At 44.3% G+C, this 26014-nt stretch overlaps 1 protein-coding gene across 3 annotated transcripts in view; it reads right to left on the bottom strand.

The window, feature by feature from the left end:
* Cacna1e (calcium voltage-gated channel subunit alpha1 E) overlaps positions 1-26014 on the bottom strand; it is a 304112-nt gene that overhangs the window by 184509 nt on the left and 93589 nt on the right. The gene's annotated exons all lie outside the window — the stretch shown is intronic.

The following is a 26014-nucleotide window of genomic DNA, read 5'->3' as shown; positions in this document are numbered from 1 at the left end:
TCCTTTCTCCAAGTATCACTGAACCTCTGACTTTAGGGATTAAATTCCCAACACGTGAATACAAGGGCCAAACACACAAACCAGAGCAGATGCCAACAGTAGCTAATTAGATAGATAAACCGGGAGCTCAGAAGTGTTCTGGGCTAGAAATATAAGTTTGAGTCATCAGTGTATAGAATGTATCGCCAAGGGACTTTCAACAGGAATCCCTCAAGAGACAGTCTGTGAGAAATGAGAGCCCCAGAGGAGAGGAAGCATCGAGACAAACCAAAGCTGCCCTGTCTGTCATGGCACCACGGCTGTGAGCTTTAGAGGGCAGGGGGAGGTGCTAAGGGATAAAGCAGAACACATTGGTGGTCTCAGATTAGAACCTGGGGCCCCATCTATCCTGTACAAGCACTCTCTGTCTGAGCTACATCCGCAGCCGATGGCTGAGTTTTAAATCTTTATATTAGCTCAAGTTGATATTCAAACACAGCAATGTTTACATTTAAAAAATCTCCATCTAATGAACTCCAGGCAAAGCCAAAACCCTGTGTGCTTTTGATCACACCCTATCCATTCCTTGCATACTCCACAGCCCCCCACCCAAGGAAGCCCAGGGTGATGGAGTAAAGCATTATCTCTCAGACCTGGCCAATAGCCTGCGCTGCTCTGAGGGTTGCCAGGAGGTGACAGAAATTGCCACATGGATAATAAGATCTGAGCAGCTCCTGAACTCTTCAGAACATGGGTATTGATTACAGTTTCATACCTCCACCACTATCCCCCTTTTCTCTTTTCTTCACTGTTTCTGTTTTGGTTGTTATTACTCCAGGTTTGGAAACTTAAAGAAAACACAGAGCACACTGTAGTGCGTTTTGGCTTGAGATTCCCATTTTCCACTTAGCCTTGAGTTTGGCTGGGGCTCATAGGAGAAGTACCTGGAAGATGGAACCCAGAAGAGCTTCCTTGGCCCCACCTCTCTTCCTGCCTCTATGTGGTTCCTTCATCTCTTCATGCCGCATGTGGCCTCCTTCTGTCCCCTTCCCTCCAGCCTTGACCCTGCCTCAGCACCCACCCTGCTGAGTCTCATTTATTTGTCTCTGTTTCCTCCGGAGTTGAACACATGAATGTTTCGTTGTGCAGAAGCACTGGAAATGACTTCGGTTTTTTTCTTCCTTTCCACCCTGGCTCCATCTCTGGACTGCTCTCCTCATCTCATTCTCAGAGGGGAGCTATCAACTACAGTGCCTGGCTTTCTGGAAGAAGACAAATAAGTTCCCATTCCTCCTCCACTCTTGGAATGACAATTGGGTTCCTCTTACCTTCCCACACCAGGAAAATTTAGAGTCACTGTCCTCCCCTTGTTCTACAAATTTGACTTGGGCAGGAGGAAGGCTCCCTCTAACCTCCACTGAAAAACCCCATGCCAAGTTGAAGGCAGTTATCTCTGGGCCAGACTCTGCCCTGAAGAGACCAGAGAAGCTCTGAATAGCATCCTCTCCTCCCTCTGAAGGAGGTATGGGACCAGATCCAGGCACAGGTTAAAGTAGGGCAAGGTATGGAGTAAGCACAGTTCTCCCGCAGTCCCACAGGAATCATGACAGGCGACCCAATTTCATCTGAAGTGACTTGGCAGCAGCTCACCCTTGTCAATAGAAAGTGGCATTAGAAGCCTAATTACATGAGAGTAAGACCTGGCACTCTGCATAGAACCGAGGGCTGATACAGACACTGGCCCCAGGGACTGGTCCAACTGTACCACCTCCTCCCACTTCTCAGTGCCCAGTCTGATACCTAGGAAAGTGAAACTAACCCAGGACCCCATTTCTACATAATTCTGAACAGGATCCTTTCCATGAAGAACATTGTATCAGGACTGCTCAGAAGGGTGGGAAATTCTAGGCTATGTGTTGAATGCAGGTATCTAGAATAGGGTCTGAGTATCCTGATTACTTGACAGAAAAGAAGGTGTGTGTGTGTGTGTGTGTGTGTGTGTGTGTGTGTGTATGTGTGTGTGTGTGTAGGGTATTCCTTCAACATGGTGGTAAATGGCAGAGTCAGGTGGAATTACTGACTAGGTACAAGACCCCATAATACCAGGGAACTTGAAGAGTGAACGAACATTCAGGCCCCATTCATGGAAATCATAAGGACCTTCCTTTTAAGTCCCAAGCTTGGCACCTCTTTTCAAACAAGTGTTTCCAGAAGAGAAGCAGCTTTTTTATCCTCAGAGGAAGGCCGAGGATCACTGACAGTCAGTCGGAGGGCAATTGCCCAGCCCCATCTCAGCACTGCCTGTCTTCTGCCATTACTGTCTGAGGTTCACAGAGAGAGCCGAAGCAAAAACTGACCTCCCTTCCCCTGGCACCTGCTGGTGAGCCAGATCCATTGCAGGGGGCAGGACACAGGACATGGGACACAGACAGGCAAAGGCAAGGACAGGAGACAGCAGGAAGCTGGCTCTCTCTAACCTCTAACTTATTCCTGGGCAATCAAGAATTCCTCAGAACAGAGGATCAAAGCGGGAGGATGCTTAATAGCACCTGCCCAGGCCCCATGTGTCCAGAATCCTCAGGACCTCCATCAAAAAGACAGCTCTGCTTTAGCATTCTCTCTTATGGGGAAAGTGTCATGAGCGAAGCCAACAGGGAGGCACAGCAGTGGGGGACTCTTCTCTCCTGGAAATACTAATTACAGTGCTTGCACATGTGTGGCTCCTATTTTAAAAAAAAAAAACACTTTAGTTTTTCATGAATAGCTACTCTCCACAAATCAAAATATAACACATAAGCCAACTAAATAACTTCTCTATTCCACCGAAATCCCATTTAATGACTTTCATTTTGAGATCATTGTAGCATAAAAAAAAAGCACAGACTCCAAAAGCAAACTGCCTTGCTTTTCTCAGCTGTGAAGTGGGAAAGCAATCATCCAATTCCCAAGGTTGCTGGGAAAACCAAATGTGTCTATAGCATGTCAGGACGGTGTCTAGCATATCATAGGGATGTGGGAAGCATTTGCTGGTGTTCCTCACTCTGGCCTTTTCCCAACACTAAACACTCCCAAAGATAAAAGTAGGACCCCTCTTTTGTCTTAGGGATTGTGAGTGTTCCTTAGATTTTAAATTGTATGTACAGGTGTTTGAGGCTTGCTATAGCACCCAGGGGTGTCAAGACTAAATGGAGCCTCAGGAGGGTTCCCTTGGGAATCCTGATCCTGACGCTCATCCCCCCAGCTAAGGACTCCAAAGTTAATGTCATGCTTAAACATACACCTTGTGGCTCTTCATTAAATGGCTCTTTCTTTTGTTAATATGACCTCAAAAGTACGCTTTGTAGAGTCATGTAATCCCAAGCCCAAGGCAGTCAGTTTGCCTAATGATACCAAGAATATTCTAGTGGATAGGCCCAACCCAGCTGGTTTCCTGGAATTGGAATGCTGTTCCCAGAGGCAGACACAGTCCCTTATGGTATCTCAATATCTCATAAATGTACCTCATTGAAGTCATGATGCAAATACATTGAGAACTGGGTAATAAAGAGTTGATGACTCTGGGAACAGGAAAAGAATCAGGAGGAGAAGTTGTGTGTTTGGAAGAGCAACATTCCAAGACATAGGACCATTGCCGTGCACAGACAAGGCCCTGATAGATGTTCGGCGAATGAACAGAACACTTAGAGAAGTAAAAATCAAGCTTGAAAAATCATCAGCTTGACCCCAGTGCTGGAGAGGCACAGTCAAGAGGATCCCTGGGGCTTGCCGACCAGCTGGTCTAACTGGCTCAGTGAGCTGCAGGTTGAGTTCTCACCCGTCTCCAAAGTAAAATCAGTGAGCCAGACACGGTGGTGTACAACTTTAATCTCAGGGCTCAGGTGACAGGAGCAGGTCAACCTTTATGAGTTCAAGACCAGCCTAGTCTACATAGAGAGCTCAGCCCAGTCAGGACTACATAGTGAGACCTTATCTCAAATAACAGAAAAAAAAAAAAAAAAAGAAAAAGAGTGATTGAGGAAGATACCTGATACCGTTTCTCACACATATACACATACAAGCAAGTATGTACAAATACACATGTGCACACATACAAACCAACAAAACTCGGTTTGATAGGTTATATAATTTTACAGTGGACAAAAGACCAAGTTGACCCAGACTCTCCCTCCACACCAGAATCTCTTTGTCATACACCCATACCTGGCTCATTGGCTGATAAACCAGTCTCGGTCATATGCAAAAGCTGATCCTAGAGTCTGGTCTGGTAACAGGCCTGCTATAGTGTCAATCAATACACTGCAGTAGCTGTCAGAGCTCAGCTATTGGCCCGCCTCTTTATCTATACCTTCTCTCCAAGGAATACCAGCCGATCCCAGGACTCTAATGTCATCAAGAGACTGAATATTTTCAAATGCCTATCTCATGTCTTAACTCAGCTTCAGACCCACACTTCCCTCTGCCTTAATCATGACATCTCTAACTCAGGTAACTATAAGGTGCTATTGGGCATTTTCAACTTATTCACCAAACAGACTTATGACCTTGACTAGCACTCAGTCCCTTCTCTTGGTGCCTCCTCTTCAGTAAAAGACACCATTGTTGCTATGTTAATGTAGCTAGGGAACCTTGACTCCTCCCTTCTCTCCTATCTCACCTTCCACCCAATGGAAAGTTTCCAGATCCACCATTGACATAGAGCCACTTAAAGAGATGCTCAACTCTCCCACCTACACAACCATTCAGATTCCATTACTATTGCTACCCTCTTCCTTTCATGCCTCACGATAGCCAGTTCTCCATGTAGCAGGTAGACTGATGCTTCAGTACATATCAGAGTTTTTAACTGCCCCCCTCAACACTCAAAACAAAATGCAAACCCCTAACAATGGTCTACAGGGCCCAACATGGGCTAGCTCTCTCTTCCCTAACCCGTTCCTTCCCTCTTTCTGTTTCTTTGAGTACTCCAGCCTCCTTGATTTTCTTGCTGTTCCATGAACCCATCAAGAAACCACTTTGAGTCCCTGCGCTTGCTGGTCCTCCATCTGAAAAGTCCTCACTCCAAGCTTCCCAGAGCCAGTTCATCCTCTGTGCACAGACTTCAACTCAGCATTCAGCATCGCCTCCTTACTAGATGCCCCCGTTCCAGCCATAATTAATGGATGAGCTGCCTCCCTCAACATTCTGTACCTTCGTTTGCTTTCTTAGCCTTCATGTGATTTATTCCTGCCTGACATTACTTATTTCTAAATTGTTTAATATCTGTCCTCAAAGAGAATAGGAGTGTCAAAGGAGCAGGGATCTTGCTTGGTCATCACTATTTCCTCAGCTCAAAGCACAGTGCCTAGCCATAATAGGTTATTACTCCATCCATCCAGTTATTGGCTGCCTTTTCAGTGAGCATCTACTCTGTGCTGGACACAAGGGCTTCTGGGGATAATCACAAAGCAATAGATGTCTGACTCCCATGGAGCTTAGAGTATAGTTTAAAAAGCAGAAATTTAAATAATCAACACAAGAACTGGTAACTCTTGAAAAGGCAGGGATGTAATAAGGGAAAATATCAAGAACACTAGGGATGAAATTTAAAGGATTCATAGAGCTTGATAGACTAAAGAACAGAAAGGAGCTGAAGAGATTATATGAGGACCTGAATTTGTATCCCTAGAAACCACACCAAGTTGGATGTAGTGGTATATATTTGTAATCCCAGCATTCCTATGGCAAGCTAGATGGCAGAGGTAAGAGAATCACCCAGCCCACTAGGCTGGTATACACAGCTGTGAACAGTAAGATACTCTGTGTAAACAAAGAGAAGACAAAGGCCAGCCCTCCTGTGGTTGTCCTCTGGCTTCTACACAGCATCATGGTGTATACATGCCCATACTCACATATGTGAATACACACATACCATGCACACACAAAAATATTTTTTAAAAATAGAGGGGATAATGTAATCACAGGCAGGAAGTAAAGACAACTCCAGAAGATTAAGGCTTATGGCAAAAACAGAACAAGAGAGTAGATGGGTAGGACATGAAGCCAGAGGGAAGACAGGGCATTAAAGGCTCTCTGGGCCCAACTCAAAAGTCACAAGAAGCATAGAAAGGACAAACCCAGGCCCATTGGACCAATCGTATACTTGAGCCCCAAGGCACTGCAGGAGCTTAGACAAGGTCAAAGTCAGAAAAAATGAAGCACAGATAAGCTAATAAAGATTTCAAGTAGTGAGACTATTTCCTGATGGAAGAAACTTGGGAGACCCTCAGGAATATTTGACATCCTTTACTAGTCACTTCTAATCTCCTCTCTAGTCTCAGTTTCAACATTTTCCACCTTATCCCATTTACTGGGGCTGCTTCCAAAACACAGTGACAAATTCTACACCTCCAATCCTGCTTCTGCTGAGCCCTCCCCTTCCCCCTGCTTTCTCCATGCATAGTCATCTAGATGCAACCTGCTGAATCCACTAAGTGTTGCATGTGTATGATTTCAGGGCTAATCATTTGGTATTGGATAGCCAATTAGGGAGTTATTCCATGTGGGGGAGACTATTTCTCCCACCATTAGTCAGCATTCCTTAGTTCCCTATAGTTCTTTGTCTAGGAATGAGGTCCCATGAGTTTTCCCTCTTCAATACTAGCATGCCTATTTTTTTTGTTGCCTCCCAGAGGCTGAAGCTAAGTCCCTATTACTGAAGACACTGTGCACTTCTGACACACGACTCAGAGGATCCGAGCTGAACTGAAAGTCTCCTCCCTGAGGACTAGCTTTCATAGAACCAGAAGTTGCTATGCAAGCTAACAAGGGGGAGAAATAACCAATAATCCTACCCTGCTGCAAAGACTATGAACCATAACCATGATCAGCATGATAAGATACCCCTAAAGATGCAATGGTGGCATTCATATCTTGGTGGTAACCAACAGATGTCTAATTGACTTAAAGCCTTCTGAGCAAGTAAGAAAACATGCCTGGAACTGGAAGCCTAACCAACTACCCAGGGCCAGTGAACTCATGAGTCTTAGAGGAGAACTTACTACCACTACTTTAGTAACTATAATTTCCAACTACATTCAAAAATACCTACCCTTAGACCCATAGATAAGCATCACTCCCAATTCTTACCAAAGCTGCTTTGCTTTGCAACAGGCAGAGACCCTTACAGAAAACCAAAACTGGTCAAAATACAGAGAACAACTACTAACCATGGGGTGCCCAGCCACAGTGGCTACATCTATAAGATAACTCCTACACCCAAGATTCAGGGAACATTGTAGAGGAGGGAGCAGAAAGACTATAAGAGCCAAAGAACCAGAAAATGGGCTGTAAGCTTGTATCTCTTGGAAATATAAGGGACACTTCACCCATGATACTTCAACAATATTGCTATCTAAACAAGACCTTCCTATCTCTTTGAGGTTTCTCCATGAAGGCTCTCCCAACTACCCCAGAAAGATATCTTGTGGTTCTTTACATCCTTCAGTGCTTGTTCCATCTGCTCAAAAGGCCCTCAACACAATACCAGGACAGACATGGGACATAAGTCATGCTTTTCTCCCCAAGACCAGGAGCAACAGCTCCTCTGCCTTTGCACAGCTAACAGGTCCAGGAGTTAGAAAGTAAGCAGCACTCTGGTATGTGGTGCAAGCATTAATCTGAGCTTCTCAAATCACCTACTTTCTCTTCTATTCTGTTCTAACTCACAGAAGCAGGGGGTAACTGAAAGAGTCAGGGCTTAATAGTTCAACAAGGCAAGACTCTCCACCTATATAACCTTGAGCAAACCTGGATCATCTCACCTGTAAAATGAAGAATGATCAGAGTAACCATCAAGACTACTATAAGAATTAAGGTCACAGCCGGGCGGTGGTGGCGCACGCCTTTAATCCCAGCACTTGGGAGGCAGAGCCAGGCGGATCTCTGTGAGTTCGAGGCCAGCCTGGGCTACCAAGTGAGTTCCAGGAGAGGCGCAAAGCTACACAGAGAAACCCTGTCTCGAAAAACCAAAAAAAAAAAAAAAAAAAAAAAAAAAAAAAAAAAAAGAATTAAGGTCACACATGTAAAGTGCTCAACACGCAATAGGTATAAGACAAATGCTAGGCAGCATGCTTATCTCTGTTTTCTGTCTTTCTCTCTCTCATTTTTTTGTTTAGTCTATTGTTCATAGAGATCTCAGCCGAGTGTTTTTGTTCTGAGAGAGGAGAGAGAAGATAGCGAGAAAGGCCTACAGATACATGGATGGGGAGAGAGCATTCGCCCACCGATAGCAGAAGGGCACTTCACAACTGAAGCCACGGAAAACAAGATGGCTTTGGCAAAAACAATATATTCGCTCGTTTCCTCTAAAACCAACTTTTGCTCACTACTGTACAGACCCCCAACTGTAATGCACAGAGGGTCCACATCTCAAAGAGGCTGTAAATACTGGGTGGGCCTCATAAAAGAGATTGGTTGCCATGGCTATAGAGAATATGAAAACTCTCCCAAATTACAACAGTAATTTAATTAAGGAACAGAATGAGTCATGGGCAGATGATTAAGACCCCAGGCTATTCCTTCTTTGCCCGAATGGAAACAGCCACAGGAGTCCTCCCTGCCCTCAACCTCTCCCCCTACACTCTTACTTGCCACTCTTCCTGCAACTTCCTCCATCTTTGGTCTTGGACACTCAGGTCCCAACCAGAAGTACAGCTTGACCTCAGGACATATGTACTGCTGATTCATTCTCCCTGCTTGTAACAAAGCTGGGAACATTTACTTCCTCAGCTATTATCTTCTCCCATTCTATTTCATCTTGCTCTGTGTTATGAATTATGTACAGTACTTCTGGTACTCAAGAAAGACCCTTTATCAAATCTGAGCAAAGGAGAATTGATGACTGATTTGGATCAACTAAGTCTTTCAAAATGACAATGGGCTACCCAGACATGCAGAAAACTTGAGTGTAGACATGCAAAACACATGCAAAAACACACATAGAACTGTGTATAGGAGATGGGGATTGATCCTTCAAGAGGAGACTCTTGAAACTTCATTTGGACAGGTGATGATGATATGACCTAAAGACATCATTAGGTATCTTAATTCCCTGCCTATCACTGTCACACGTGCTGCTACCTGCTCTGACCTTTGTCAGGCACACAGGGTCAGGGCAGATAGTGGCACATACGACAGTGATAGGCAGGAACTTAAGGAAGGAGACTTTGTTCCAGAAAGAACAACTCATTGCAGGTTCTGTGCAATCTGCAGGGCTCAGCCAGGCTTCACTCTCTCTCTCTCTCTCTCTCTCTCTCTCTCTCTCTCTCTCTCTCTCTCTCTCTGTGTGTGTGTGTGTGTGTGTGTGTGTGTGTGTGTGTGTGTGTGTGTGTGTTTGGATTTAGGTTTTTATACATTGCAGGCATACCCACAGGAGACTTCTTCCTAAGTGCCTGGAACAAAGTCTTCACCCTTGTGCAAAGAGCTCATGTCTATAAGCTGTAGCACACCTATGACCTGCACTACCATAGGACACAGCACTGCTCTACATGACTCTCCTCAGCTCAGTCTCCCAGCGTTCTTTCTCCTTGCCACCCACTTCTCCACTTGCTAACAGCACCTAAGATCCAGTTTAAATAACCTAGTTTGCAGCTTCGTTAGCTCTAAATGGAAGTCGTAAGACAAATGCAATAAATAACTTGAGTACAAAAGACAGGCCTGCACCCTCCTCTTGCTCTGCCACACACAGACATATGTAGACTAAACACCAGCAATTATGCTCTGTAGCAACCTTTCCAGGGCATGACATGATGGGGTGGGGTGGGGTGCTCACAGTAACAACTCTATAGAACAGAAAGGGTCATGTCGAAAGACTACTGAAATCTAGGCAATGGGATTTGAGGTGCTGGGAGCCATAGAAGCTCTCCTCTTTCAGAAGAGTCATCACAGTGACCTCATCACTGGTGTCTTGCTGCTGTCCCTTCAAAATCTGGTCCTGGAGCACACTCCTTGAGGGCTGTCAGACCACCCCAATGCCATCTGCTGAGGACAACCAGCCTGTCACCCAGAAAAGGAAGTAGGTGACAGAGGCCTTACTAGACAGAGAGAGAAAGGGAAAGGGATGCTACCAACAGACACCTATCTTCCAGCACGGCTCTTGTTCGAAGGACAAGTTCTAGCAAAAACTTGGACATGTGCCTACAGAGGTGTGACCCTGGGTGGGCACACATCTGCTGCCCTTTCGACTCTGCCTTTGCTTTCAGATTGTTAAGGGAGCTGATAGCTCTGATTTGATGATGTAACTGGGGACATCTGAGAGGGGTACCCTCAAAGGCAGGTGGGGTATATACCATGATCATTCAGATATGGATGGAGTCTCATGGGAAGGAATTCAAGCCTCCACACTCCCTTTAGTCTCTGCATCATCTAGAAATATGTTTTTTTTTTAAATCACCTATTCTGTCAGGGGGCTTTGTTTTACATTATCAAGGAAGTGATCAGAAAAGGTCGTGATATTATGAGGTTTTGTGCACAAAGAAAAGAGAAGGATTGTTGTAATATTTTGAATATACACTTTACCTTTATTTTCAAGAATCCCATTGACCATACCTGTCTAAACATGTTAGAAGATGATGTGTGGAGCACCCTCATTGTAAATCTCAGTAATAGCGATTAGCATATATGCTTATAACCTTATGGCATTTTCATCATAGCTTACATCCATAAAGCATTATCCTGGTTCGGAAAGCACTCTTCCCCATTCTTACCTGGTTCTTACAACCACAGTGAGAACTAATTACTGAGTTTGTGTTCAAATTCACAGTAGAGGAAAATGAGTCTCACGGGCCAAATGGCTTGTCCAAAGTCATCAAAGGGGCGGAAATGGAAAGAAACAAAACCTGGGATGGAATACAGGTGTTCTCAGTGTAACTCAATGCCTAAAACTACCATATTCCTTAATGAATTCACTACTTCAGTCTAATCAATTCCCTTAGACACTCATTTAGTGACAAGTCATAGAAATGACTATTAATACCTCTCAACACACACACACACACACACACCCCTCAGTGTCATTAGAGCAGAAAAGAAAACATGAGTATCAAGCTGCTAATAGCTACATTCATCTCCAAGTGAATTATTTATATCAATGTAATTACATTAATAGATTATATTGATCTACTGTAGGAATAAAATTTGTGTTAGCAAAATATTTATTTTTAGTTTGCAAAGATCACAGAATTGTCATAAAACAAAGACAGAAAAAACTAGGCTGGCCCAGGTTAGGGTTTTTTGTTTTTGTTTTTGTTTTTGTTTTAAATCATGTCAAGACAGGATTTCAATGTCAAAAAAATTTCCTTAATTCAGTTTCATGTTGAACAAATGTAATTTTGTGATAAGCTATGTGGCCATTCTTTTCTCAGTATGTCAGGCTCATAAAGATCTCACCACAGGCTCAGCACAGCTCCTCAGTAGTTCTACTTCTACACAGGAATCCAAGACTGCTTTGGCACCTGTAGACAAGGAAGAGTCCAGAAGCATTGGAATTTGGAATCTGCTACAGGATTGGCTTGCCCCAATACTAAGATCAGATGCAAGTTGGCAAGAACTACTTAGGATGCTAGGATGCAGTCTGGAGCCATTGTTACACCAGAGGTGGGTTTTTCCATATGTGGATAATATGATGAACAACTATATTTATAAGCAGGCACACAGGGCATGAGAGCACTTTAGACATGGACCAGCAACTTAGCAAACATGCTGAGGAACAGAAAATAGGATGAGAATTTGTTGTACTTGCCCCCGATTACCTTCCTTGAATAAAGAAAAGAAAAGGAAAAGGAATCTGCTCGCTCTGCAAAATGGAGTTTACAAGTGCCCAGCTCACATGAGCAAAAAGTTGTACAAAGAGCATCCACACAGCGAGAGATGAACGCACTTTCATATGCTATATCTTACATGATTACAATAAAATTCTTTTAGGGTAGGGACAGCAGGCATGTTACCACCGTATTATGATGAAAAGACAGATGCACATTTGTTTGTTCATCTATTTAATACTTAGAAGGAGAGGCTGAGTATTTGGCTGGCGATCACGGGGCTGAGGACAGGAGGGCAGGCAGCAGCCATCCTGTCCAGTGTCCCAAGCAGATATGAGCATCTGTGAAAATGGAACTGGTGAAAGGTCCAAGTCAAGAGGAAGAGGAGGGAAAAGGAAGAGGAGGGGGAAGGGGGAAGGGATGGAAGGAGGAAGGAGACAGAGCCTGGGAGAAGGGAAAGAAGAAAGGAGAGGGAGGGAATAGGGGAGGATGGGAGGGGAAGGCATGAAAAGGGGAGTGGAGGAGAGGGGAGGGGAGTGGAGGAGAGGGGAGGGGAGTGGAGAGAAATCTTCAACTGAGGGGTTGCTTTTGATCATGTCATCACCAGGACTAGGGCATGCTTTTTCTTCCTTCTCAGGTATGGGTCCCTTTAAGAGAATTTCAAAGCCAGGTTCCAAGCCAAGGAGGCCAACTGTGTCACAGAAATGAACTGCTAATTATACACAAACCCTCAGTAAACACTGAAACAAATTACCTTTCCCCTACTTTTCTCTGGATATTTTTTTCCCTCTATCAGCCACATGGGGGAGCTGAGCTGGTAAAAAGGCGAGATTGCCATGGTGGTGGCAACTTCCCACTGTCAGAAACCAGCATCTCCATCCTGATGGGGCTGACCTGTCTCAAGACAGAGCCATGCTGCACACCCCGGCAGCTGCGAGATCTTTGGGGGCTCTGTGGAGCTCATCTGAATGGTAAGCATCATCAATGGATGCTTACCATTAAGCCATGCCTAGGGTAAGGTGCTAATGCTGGAAGGCAGAACTTAGACAGGGAAGGGGGACACAGACACCTGAAAGATGACTAGTAAACAGGGCGATCTGGGCAAGTGCCAGACGCAGGCCATTGACATTTAGATCTGAGAGAAGAGCTTGGAGGAAGGATTTCTCTCAGACCTCCCTAACCACAACCATGAAACACCCTGTGGGGGAAGTACCCCTAAATTTTGCAAGGAAAAGCTGAAGCTTGATAATGCTAAGAACAGGGATTCAAGGCTGGCAGTGAAGCAAACGGAAGGTACAAAGTAGCAAGACTCAGAGATGGGAACAGCCTGTGAGGACCAGAAAATGTGTAAAGAAGGCTGTGGAAGAAGATGTTTTGCTTGTCTACTCTACATGGTGTTTAAAAAAATATTTAATAATATCAGACGCTATGGTGCTATTATGAGTCAGGATGTGCAAAAAGCAACATTCGTATTATCTCACTTAATCATCACACAACTCTATGAGGGGAGAATCACAATAATTCTCACTTTATAGATAAAACCAAAGCACAACATTTCACCATTTCCTGAGTTCTAAAGGGAGTGAAGATGAGAACAGGACCCCTAACTACTCGGTTATTCCACTTTTAGGATCAGAAGTCACTTTTAACAAAATCATCATTATAATATCAGTATATAAAACTCACAAAGGCAGACATCTTAAAGGGGTAAATGGATTATATGCATTTCATAAAAATAGATCTATAGTGTAGAATATTTATTTAATATCACTTAAAAACTGAGATTGGCCGGGCGGTGGTGGCGCACGCCTTTAATCCCAGCACTCGGGAGGCAGAGGCAGGCGGATTTCTGTGAGTTCGAGGCCAGCCTGGGCTACCAAGTGAGTCCCAGGAAAGGCGCAAAGCTACACAGAGAAACCCTGTCTCGAAAAACCAAAAAAAAAAAAAAAAACAAAAACAAAAAAAAAAAACAAAAAAAACTGAGATTGTTCCTGGGAAGATAGCGATTTGAAACATAACTGATAGATGACTACTGCTGTCTCGGATCAGCCTTGGCATCTGGTTGATTTCTGTATTTTATTTTGCTTCACACTATTGAAAAAAAAATCTTGACTCACATAGAAAAGTAATGGTGGGCTCGCTCACACCCTTTTAGATAGGTTTCAGTTCAGTTCAAACGAGTTCAGGTTTGATTATTTTTATGATGATGAACTAATACAGAATGACAGCTCTCTAAATCAATAGCACATTTACACAACGTTCAAGTGAGTGCAGAGATGACGGCAGAGAGAGCTTTACTCCACAGTCTGCACCAAACACAAATTAAGCCAGCTCCCCGCAGGTAGCCCCCAAGTGTGAAATGTGGTCTCCAGCACACTGATCACATGCAGCTTTTTAAATTAGTTTTTTCTTAAAGCTTCTACTTCCTCCATTCTACAGTGTTGTTCTTCATAGTTAAAGATTTTAGAATTCAGAACTCATGAGATATAACACCTAGAATGGAATGCCCTTTTCTCCTCCCCTAAAATGTTATTATAGGATTTTTTTTTAATTAACTTCTTTAGTGACTCTTTGGGAGTTTCACATCATGCACCCCTATTCTGCTCACCTCCTGGTCCCCCCATATCTTCCTCTCATCCCTGCCACACCCCCTCACCAAAAAAAAAAAACAAAAAAAAAAAAACAAAGTAAGCAAGCAGGCAAACAAATGCAAAAACAAACAAACAAACAAACAAAAAACACAAAACAAAAACCAAAACAACAGAAAAATCTTTCTTTCTTTCTTTCCTGCCTCTCCAACACCTCTTCATTTGTCCTGGTGGCACTGGAGGCTTCCGTGTGCCATACAGTATACCCCTTTGTCCCATCAGATTTACTGGCCTGAACCACTCATCTGGATCAAGGCCTCTGGTTTCTGATACACCATCATCACTGGATCCTCACCAGAACTCCTCTGGGATATCCTGTGGCCGCCCCAACTCATGGAGATCTTGTGCGTGTCATTTCACAGGACCAGTCCCTTCACGAGCTCCTACAGGTCCTACATAGGGTAGATGCTAGGGTGGGCCCCAACTGTGGGCCTGGATGCTGGCCAAGCAGGTCAGTCTGGGACCCCCCAACTGACTAGACCCTATCTGAGCAGAAAGGCGTCAGGTGGGGGAGGGGAGGATTTTGATAGATCTTATAACCAATGGACTTGATTCAAGGATGTGTGATAATTAAAGGACAATAGAGGTCACAATTGGTCAAAATGCTGAAACAAGAGACTGAGTGCTCAGCCTGAATAAGACACCTATATTAAGCCTATGCATACTTCTCTCACCAAAGCTCAGGGAATATCTTGGAAAAGGAGACAGAAAGAATTTAGGAGTCAAAATTTGGGAAGCAGCACTGTGAAATGATGTCTTCTGGAGCTGCCATGGCTATCACACTCATGGACTCACAGCAACTGTGGTTACCTGTGCAAGACCTTCACACAAGAACGAGCCAGGCAGAATTCCAACACAGATGGTGGAGATGACCTCCGGGCCCCACCCATTGCTTAGGAGCTATTGGCAAGTGATAATTTCTAGGTGAGGAAGCATCATTCTTTTTTGAGGTTGGAGCCACTGACAGGATTCCCACGCCCTAAAAGGGACATGAGGAGGGGTTGGAGGGTAAATTGGGATATATGTCGTCTTATTTTATTGTATACTTGGATGAACTCTCAAGAAGAAAAATCCCAAAGTAAGACAAAACCTAAGTATATTATATATGTGTAGGAAATGTCATAATGAACCTCACTACTTTGCACAATTAACATACACTAAAATAATTTAAAAGTAATTTTATAGGGGCTACCAAAGATCATCCATGGAACTCAGTGGGTAAGCCCCCAGTCTAGGGCAAGGACCAGTATCTTAGTGATGAATGTGGGGGTGGGGGTGGGTGGGAGGGGACAAGATGGGAGGAAAGTGCTACAGGGAATAGAAAGATCCTCTCTCCACCCCCAGCAGCTGCCAGGATGAGTCTTGTCTGTTCCTGCTGAGGAAGACTACTCAATGAAAGTATGGAAGGTTCCTGTCTTGGTCTTTCCTTTCAAAGTAGACAGGACCCAGGAATAGCTGAAGGCCTCCTTGGTCCTCTGGGAACAGGTTTATAATTATGGCTTCCTCTCTTTCTCTTGACTCTGGTGAGTTCTTAGACCATCGGACATATTCTATACAGATGGTCAACCAAACTGTTCTCAATGATCTTATTCATAAAACCCATTCCTTGTAGTCAGTTCAGTTCTCTGCCTCTATATGTGTGCAGAACGTCCTGATGTGTTTTGTGCACAGACAATGGTAAGAAGTTCTCAGGAACCCTTCAAAAAGGCTTACCAAAAGTCAAGTGGGTTCCCTAGAACCTGAGAAGGAAGAAGCTCCTGTCCAACCCCACCTTGTCATTGGAAGAGCCTGAGGTGAAATCAGCCTGAGGATGGGGACAAGAGGGGGCACTGGCTGGAACTGAGAACACAGCCAATGTCTAATTGTAACATGTAATATGTAAGGAGACTCAAACAGCTGAGAGGAAGTTAGAACTTCCAGCCCCTCCCCACACAACCACCAACCTTGTAAAGTCGTTTTCAAGTCATTCCTTTTAAAGAATACAAATATAAATATGCATCCCAGTGCACATTAGACAAATGATGTCCCCCTACAGAATGTCAAGAGCTCTGTCCTCTTTGTCCTATATCCTGTATGGAACTCACTGTCACCAGATCCCCTTGTTCCCTGGCCCTCACATTAAACAGGCCAGGTCTACCCAGGTTTTCTGGAAGCTCCCTTTATGTTAGTCACATCCCCTGGTCCTCCCATAGAGTTCTGAGTACCTCTCTCCCAGGCATTTATGATATTCCCTTTGCCTTTTATGGTTACAAGGATATGAGTATCCCCCTTCACAAGACTTGCTACTCTTTTGGACTTAAGTCAATAAGCTATAAGCTGAGGCCATTCTGTGTCAATCACTGTATAAGAGCAAACAGTGGACAATATATAGAGCCGTGGAAACCCACCTGGGGGGAAATGCAGGCTGGAGGCAGAAGTGTGTCTTCCCTTCAACACTGTCCAGGCTATCTCCTCCCCCAGTGCTTGGCAATTACAGTCATGTAGAACAGGGGTTCTCAAACTTTAGGACGTGGCCTCAGAATCCCGAGGGAGCTTGTTAAAATGGACTCCTTCATCCTACCTCTAGGGACTATGTAATATTAGGTCAGGGCAAGACCCAGTGATATGAAGTTACAGAGGCTGCTCCTGCATGACTTTAAGATGAGCCACGGCTTGAGGGGTCCTGAAAAGCTTTGCTCAATATTTTGTTTTCAAGTGAATGATCAACTGAGGAAAAATTAGAGACCTTTTGGCTTTCCCAACGGGCCGAGAACTGTTGCTATGCCATCCCTGCCTGGCTGGGATTCTGGAAGCATTTGATTCCAGAGTGATTCAGTGAAAAGTACCTGAAATGGCTGTTGAGTCACCACTCACCACCTCCTCCAGTTCATTTCTGTTCCTGAGGCCCGGGGACACCTAAAGCTTGGTATTGTCTCCAAACAGGGAGATCATAGCCTATGGCTGTGTGACAGATCAGGTACCCGAGGCATGGATTAGATATTAAACTGTGTATTAGAGTGGGCTAAAAGCAGGCAAAGGAACCCCGAGCCAGCCTAATGGCCCTGTGCACACAAAAGACTGGGAGACCAGCCTGGTGCATGGTGTGAAATTCAGGCACCGGATCAGGAGGCAAACAGCGCATTTGGAACACATCCCAAAAATGATGGCATCCCTAGCTTGACAAATTATTAAGAAATCAAGATGGATCTACGGAGAGTAGGAATGATTTCAAGGCGGAGGCAGCTATGAATGGGAACATGACAAGTCTGAGGAGGAAAGAAAACCTGTTTCTCACATACAAGGAGCCTGAGAATGAAATGCTACAAGCCAACGATTCCAGCAGGGTGCACGGCAGGACTTCCAGAGAGGGCACGTGATCAGCCGGGAGAACAGGCTGCCACAGTGCTTCCGGTTTCTGAACAACAGTTAAAACGATTTGAGCTTCCTTCCACCCTCAGTAGCCCTCTTTCTACTCCTAAATCCTGTATGTGTTTACTTGTTTTCTAGCCTCTCCCCCATCCTTAAAAATCTCTTATTTCCCCTCTCATGGGCCCCATTCGACCTTCTTAGCTTCTCCTGTTAGTCACACATACATATACATATATAAAAATTAGAAGCTAGGATCTACAAATGAGAGAGAACACACAGTATTTGTCCTTCTAAGTCTGAGTTACCTCACTTAGTGTAACATTTCCAAGTTCTACCTCTTTTCCTACATGTTCTGTGATTTCATTTTTCTCCACAGAAAGATAAAACCCCATTGTGTGTATGCACGGCATCTTCATTTTCCAGTCATTGGTCGATGGACAAACCAGGCTGTTTCCATCTCCTTGCTTTTGTGAACAGAGCCGGAGTAAACGTGAATGTGCAAACATTTCTGTGAATCCTTTGGGCATATGTCTGGGAGTGGTCTATCTGGGTCCTATGGTAGGGAATAGGTGGAGATAGAGTAGAGGGAGATGGAGAAGAGGAGAGAAGAAGTGGGAGGGGAGAAAGGAAGGGAAGCGGGGAGGAGGGGAGGTATTAACCAAAGCTAAGTATGTGTGGAAATGCCATTTGTGTGGGGGGCTGGAAAGATGGTTCCATCTGTAATATGCATGCTGAGCAAGCATGAGAACTAGAGTTTAATACCCAGCACCTACCTCAAAGTCAAGTATGGCAGCATGTACCTATAATGCCAGCACTGGGGAGACAGAGACAGGAGGAATCCCTGTCTTGCTGACTAGCCCGTCTAATGGTTGAGTTCCACATACAGTGAGAGAGCCTGTCTCAAAATTAAGGCAGAGAACAATTGAGGAAGACACCCCATGTCAACATCTAGACCCCACACACTATGTGCACATGCACCACCTCATGACCACAAAAATAAATAAGTTAATCAATTAAAAAAATCAGTTGAGGGGGGAAATTAGATTCAGATATACAATGCTAGTGAGGCAGGTAGCTGGCCTGAGGGCTTTGCCCCTAAATGTCCTCAAGAAAACCTTTGGAATTTAGCAGAAGCAGGCCCGGGCTCGCTGGGATTCAGTTACTGAGGCGCTTAGCTATGGTTCTCAACCTTCCTAATGCTGCGACCCTTTAATACAGTTCCTCATGTTATGGTGACCCCCAACCATAAAATTATTTTCATTGCTACTTCATAACCATAATTTTGCTGCTGTTTTCTGATGGTCTTAGGCAACCCCTGTGAGAGGGTCATTCAATCCCAAAGGGGTCGCACCCCACAGGTTGAGAACTTCTGGCTTAGATGGTGTGCAGGGTGACTGCAGTCACGGCCTCTCTGTACACAGGCAGCATACCGTAAGCATGCATGTTCACTCGACTGAGGACCGGGATGACACCCAGTTACAAATCAGAACTCTCAGTTTCAAAACCCACTTGCTACTTCTAAGAAATGTCATGGTTTCCCAGTTTACTCCATAGACTGAATTTGCCCAGCCATACTTCATAAAGGGCCATTTTCTCCCTACTCTCCCTTGACAATTTCTCCCCTCTCTCTTTTCTTTCTACCTAGCCCAGATTCCACTGCCAAGCTCCAAGCACACTCCCAGTCCTCTCTCACTGAGGGAACTCATGTGGCAAAAATTGCTTTGGAAAAAGCCAGATCTCTAGCTACCACCGTCTCCAACTAAGTGACTATGGTCTTTATGGACAAAGCTCCATGCTGCTCACTAGTCTCCCATGAACTTCATCACCACTGACACCAAGGGGGTCCTCAATGCCGCACGGAAATCAGGCCATTTTCCAACCCCATTTATTCCTCACACTTTCAGAAAGCTAATTTACATCTTCTCAAACCTCCAACATCTTCCTCCTCGCCCCCTCAGCTGATGACCTCAGTTCCTACTTCACTGAGAAGGAAAATAGAAGGAATTGGAAGAGAATTTGTACCGTCTCCCAACACTTCATCTGCCAGTGAACCAGCTCCCTCCCTTAACCTCCCCATATTCCCCTAACTGTTTCTGCCTTAAGATGCTTCGTTTACAGCCCACATCTTATCTGATCCACTGGAAGCATTAGACTCAAGTGAGCAAAGCATTTTTGAAAGAGGAAATATGAATGTGAGTTAAAGAGAACCTACAGATGTAACATATAAGTCTCTAAGAAATTGTTCACAAGGGAATACAGGCCAGCATCTGTTTCACATGATGTTGACGCAACAGGGGGAACGCATTTCAAAGAGCTGACTGTCCATCCTCTCCATCCTGCTCCTTGAAGTGCCCTCCTCCATTGGCCTCAAGACATCACACTTTGGTGCTGCTCCTTCTTAGTCACTTTTTTGGTTGTGACTCTTTATCGGCCCAACACCTTACCTTTGGAGTTCAGGGATAGAATCTCCCCTGTTCTCTATACTCACTTCCTTTATGGTCTTACAACTTCAACTACTGTCCATACAGTGAAAACCTCCCAAGTGGCATGTCCTGAAAAAGTTCCCTCGCTGAACCCATTTATTCACCTTCACAGTCTTCCCAGCACATCAAATAAGCATGGCGAATTTAATGTGCCCAAACTCAATTCTTAATCTTTATTCAAACTACCATCTACCTCTGCTGGTAACTCCAGTCCTCTGCCTTCTCAAGCCAACCAGAGAATGCCATGGCAACCTTACCCACACCCAGAACCATCCACCTTTCACCCCTCACAGTGTTGCCTCGCTGATGGGAGCCCCAGCCCTGCTGCCTTGGATCATTTCACTGACCTCCAGACTCGTCTTCCTACTCCCCGACTTGCTCCTTTAGTGTATCTGTTCTTAGCAAAGAATCTGGATCTTTCGAATGCAACATAGGCCATGCCACTTCTGTCCTCCAACACCACCCCCCACACTGCTTTCCATCTCACTGCTGTTAAAAAAGAAAAAGAAAGAAAGAAAGAAAGAAAGAAAGAAAGAAAGAAAGAAAGAAAGAAAGAAAGAAGGAAAGAAAGAAAGAAAATGTTTTTAAAATGGTCACCAGATCCACATGATCCGGCTCCTACTCTACCCTCCTCCTTCCCCTGGTGTTACCTGCCACTCATTGTACTCCAGCATGCCAGCCTCTGTGCTGTTCTGCAAATGTAACTGGCTCATACCCATCTCAGGGTCTTTTCAATACTGTCCTAGCTATGTGGTACATAGAAAAACCAAGAAAGAAAGCCACCAACTCATTCCCTTACCAGCTTCACTCAGATGCTATCTTCTCAGTACAGTCCCACTGACAGCTTCCTTTAAAAGTGAAGACACCTTTACCCTTTCTCCACCTAATTTTTCCCATAGCGTTTATCACTATCTGAGATACTCCATATGTTTTCTCTTTATTCCAAACTTATTTCCTTAAGATGGGAAGTCCATGAATGTGAGGACTCTGCTATATCCCCAGGATCTACAATAGTTCTGGCACATGGTAAATACTCAATAAGTTAATAATAAGTCAATGTGTAAGTCTGTAAATACCTATGAGAGTAAATAGAAAAGAGAAAAACCTTTGCTGTGAGTTCTACAAACAATTTCTCTCTCTCAATCTTCTTCCCTCCTTGAAGAACTTGGAAATAAGATGTGCTGCCAGGTACTTGGGAGCAATGAGGATGAAGTACAGCTCCTTACTGAGCACACTTTACCTTGCAGCCTTCATAGAAAAAGGGGCAGACTTGTTTCCAGGATCTACTTATATCAGTCTTTACAATCATCAGATGAGTCACAGGTATTGGAATACAGAGGTATTAGAATCCAAGCAGCACCTATATGACAGGGTCATTCACGGGAACAGAGAATTACAGATGGCAGCTGGGGAATGTGAAGAAAAATTGTTAATTCCAGAGCATGAGTGATACTACCTCCAAGTGCTCCCAGATGTTAGCAACCTGATCCTAGGTCAGCTCCTAGATCATCAGATGAGATACCCCATTATCCCAGCTCCATGAGAAGATCACTGCTCCTGCCACTCATCTGTCAAACAAGCTTTGACAGATATCCTCCTATCATCAAAGTACATGGATAACTGAAGCAAAGATTCCACATGGTCCCTAGTCTCTCATCCCTCAGCCTGTGGTATCTTCTATAGATACCACAACAGCAGAGTTACTTCAAAAAGAAAGTGGGATTTTTTTTCATTAGCCCTGGAATATGGGCTCTTTTTTTTCCCCAACATGCGTGTATATCATATACCTGAGCAAAATCTCAATGAGGCAAATAGTGAACAGATGTTAACAAATTTAACAAATACTAACTGTACAGCTAGAAGGCATGATAAAAGAGAGCCACTGGCATAAACCAAAGGATTTCTGGGGAGTGAAGATGGCTCTCAAAAGCACCAAGACTATAAGTTGCTTCTTTTTGCCAAAAAGCCAGTAAAATCTTCAAAGACTTTTTCCACCACAGTGGCTCAGAGCATCCCAGGTAGAGACAGGCAAACAACAAATCTGGTAAAAACAGCACAGCTCCACATCCACATCTGTATCAACAGCAAATGAGGAAAGAGGTAAATCCAGCTACAGACATGCAAAACAAACAAACAGAAAACCTGGACATGGATAGCAGAGACTTGAATAACTGCAGATGGGGACCGAGAACCTCGGCAGTCAGAGTATTAGTCCTAAAGCAAGAAAACTGCGAACAAAATCAGTAAACAACATAAAACAAGAATGACAAAGAGAAAGGGATCTCAGGTCCAAATCAGGAGAAAGTTGATTCTCCTGGCCACATCTAGTCCCAGTGAAGAGGATTCAGAGTTAATACTCAAGCCAAAGGAACATTTGCTGAGTGAACTGAACTGATTGGAGAAAGAACACGCCGTTCTAGAAAAGGAACAGCTATCAAGTTTAGGATAAATAAAATCAATTAAATTAGTAAGTGCCAGGGAGTTTTTGAGTTGAGGAGACCTTTGGGAGCTATAGTCCAAACAGGTAGGAGCAGCCAGCAGAACTGAACTGTTTTGTATTCTTTTTACCACAGGAGGAAGAGAAGCCAAGAATACAGTTGGAATTTGACCAAGGAGAGTTGAAATTTTGGTAGAGACTAAACTAAGCCTGGGGAAACTCCATGTAGCCCTGACAATGTGACCCTGACTAATCCCCTTAGAGTGTAGCATGATAATGAGAGAAGCGCCACACACAAGAAGCTAAGAGTAGTCAAGACAAAGTGATATAAGGTCATCAGAGGCACTGATGAGTCTGTAGAGCAGAAAGGAACAAAAACCTTTTCATCTTTCCTACTTGGCTTTAATCAAAATTTGACACAGCCCAGAGTCATCTGAGATGGGAGTCTCAATTGAAGGATTGTCCAGATCAGGTTGGCCTGTAGGCATGTCTGTGGGGGATTGTCTTCATAATTAATTGTACAGGAGGGACCAATCCACAGTGGGCAGCACCATTCCCTGGGAAGTCGGTCCTGGGCCATATAAAAAAGCTAGTCAAGCAATGGTCTGTAAGCAAGCCAGAAAATGGCTTCTACTTCAAGGTCCTGCTTGAGTAATTGCCCCAACCTCTCTCAGTGATGGACTATGACCTGGAAGGATAAGCCAAATGAATCCTTTCCCTAAGTGACACGCTTTTGGTCATGATGTTCATCACAGTAATAGAGAGGAAACTGGGACAACACTTTAGATTAAATGGTTGAACGGAGTCCTTATGCTTGAGGATTTTTTTGTAGTATATAACAATGGCTCTCTTACTAGCCTGGGTGGAACTAGGGCCAATTAGTCTTGCATATTTGTTGCAAACATTGAAAATAAGGGACAATGGTAGATACAGGCTCCCTTCTCTTAGCGATCTGTCTGAGGAAACATCAGTTAGGTGAGTTGAACCATCCTGGAATGAGAAGGCAGGAAGTTGTGATGGCTATTCTTGGTTGTCAACTTGACTACACCATGGAATTAACTAAAACCAACCAGATGGATACATCTGTTTAGGAGTTTTTCTTAAATTATTTGAAGCAGGAAGACCCACCTTTAATCCAGACCTTTTGATGTAGGAAGATTCACCTTTAACCTGAGCCACACCTTCTGGTGGCAATGTCTATAAAGGACAAGGAAGAAGAAAGCTTTTGCTCTTTTCCTGCTTGCCCTCACTCTTGCTAGCAAAGTCCATTCCTTCACTGGTATTAGAGCCTACTTCTTTGGGATTCCAGAGTATACAGAAGACCAGCTGAGACATCCAGCCTTGTGTACTGAACAACTACTGGATTCTTGGATTTTCTGTTGGTAGACAGCCATTAGCCACACTAATAAAACCCCTTCATATATATTCATTCCATCAGTTCTGTTCCTCTAGAGAACCCTGACCAATACGGAAGGGAAGTCAGTATCTTTTTTTTTTTTTCAAAGATTCATTTATTTATTATGTATACAGCATATATGACTGCCGGCCAGAAGAGGGCGCCAGATCTCATTACAGATGGTTGTGAGCCACCATGTGGTTGCTGGGAACTGAACTCAGGACCTCTGGAAGAGTAGTCAGTGCTCTTAACCGCTGAGCCATCTCTCCAGCCCAGAAGTCAGTATCTTAATGTCTGCATTTTACTGGAGATAGTGGTTCCTGTATAAAATGTCAAGACAAGTATACTTGTACTTATGACAGTAAGTTGATTCGTTGTTCATAGTTAATTCCATGGTGTATAAATTGCACGTGTGTGCATATCATTTTGTCATCACAAAGTCTAAGTTTAAATCACATGAAAAAAAATCGAGGGAAGTCAGGGATCAAAACATTCACAAATAAGCAAAACTTAGAGGATCTACAAGTTTCCTCTCTGAAGTGATAAACTCATTAACAACCGCTAGAAAGAGGACACCGTCCAGCCTGCCACACTGTCTGCAAGTTGGTCAGAGAGCTTGAGGTACGCAGTTTCCATGAACTGACACCCATGTTGGGGTGGGGTTCTCAGCGGCATAGCTGCCTCGAGTCACGCATGCTCTTATAAGTAAATCCTCACTCACACACTTACGGGAAGAAACCCCAATAACCTCATTGGTGTGCCAAGATTAAAAAAGCAACTCTCAAGTATAAAATTTTTCTGCCATTTCTAGGTGCTTGTCTCCATGGGGCCCTGGCAATGGGCTGTCAGGGACAGAAAACACACAGAAACGACTGGCAGGTGCATTTGTCTACACCGTTTCTGCTGTTAGTTTATCTACGTGCCCCAACCCCCTTTTCTTTCAAAGACAAATAGTTAAATCTCAACAAATAGAAAGTCTGTATAATGTGATTTTACTTCAACCAGTCCTATTTCCAAAGAGTTGGTCCAAAGCGTTGGTCTTATGGAGCCTGCCCCTGTAGCAGGAGGCCCAAGTCAGCAAGTTATGCCCATCTCCTCTACACAGCCCTGATTTGGTCTTGCTTCATACCTCAGGTCCTTGCCCAGACGAGGTCAGTTTTGATGGTTCTTTCAGAGAATCCAGACTTGGTCTTTGTTCCACTCGCTGAAACTGAATGCCATTTTCATTTTACTTCTCCTGAATCAGGATGTAGCTATCCACCTCAGTACGACTATCACTTTCTGCCCGTGATGCCTGGCTCCATGCCCTGCTCCTAGCTCCAGAGCTTGGACAAGTGATGTTTTTCAGAGTACACAGAGTTCTCTCTGCCCGTGGGTAGCCAAGACTATTTTGGAGGCACCAACTCTATTGTTCAACCGGTTCCACTATGCCTGGACCCAACCATCAACACCAGCAGGTAGCTTCAGTTCAATGACTAACAGGGTTGGACTTCAGAGGAGGTGGGAGTCTGTGGCCCTGGGAACTGCTATGATGAAAGATTTCAGGGGATCTGCAATTGACCTCTTTTCCTCCCTGCTTCTTTCATGGATCAAAACGGCAGAGGAGAGCCAAGATCACTGTTGCTCCGTGTAGCCTCTACTGCTACAACTGGCAGATAACTGGAGAGATGGGAACTTGAAGAGAGAATAATGAGAGTGGGGATCATGCCCCTCCCCCCACGCCAACCGCCATCTTCGTAGTGTTTTAGCACGGTGCTTGATGCAGAATAGCTACTCAGTCAACAAATGTAGAAATAAATAATGGATGAACAAATGAATCAATGCAAGAGTGATGAGTGGCTCCTCTGTCCCACTCCTGCATGTTTCACTCTTGCATGGCTCAGCACCACCTGATCCTTGGCCAGAGGAATGGCAGATCGCACCTATAT

Source organism: Peromyscus eremicus, chromosome 15 (assembly GCF_949786415.1).
Source record: "Peromyscus eremicus chromosome 15, PerEre_H2_v1, whole genome shotgun sequence".
Classification (NCBI taxonomy): Eukaryota; Metazoa; Chordata; class Mammalia; order Rodentia; family Cricetidae; genus Peromyscus; species Peromyscus eremicus.
Note: the sequence above shows the minus strand (reverse complement) of the source record. Positions and strands in the feature narration are given on the sequence as shown.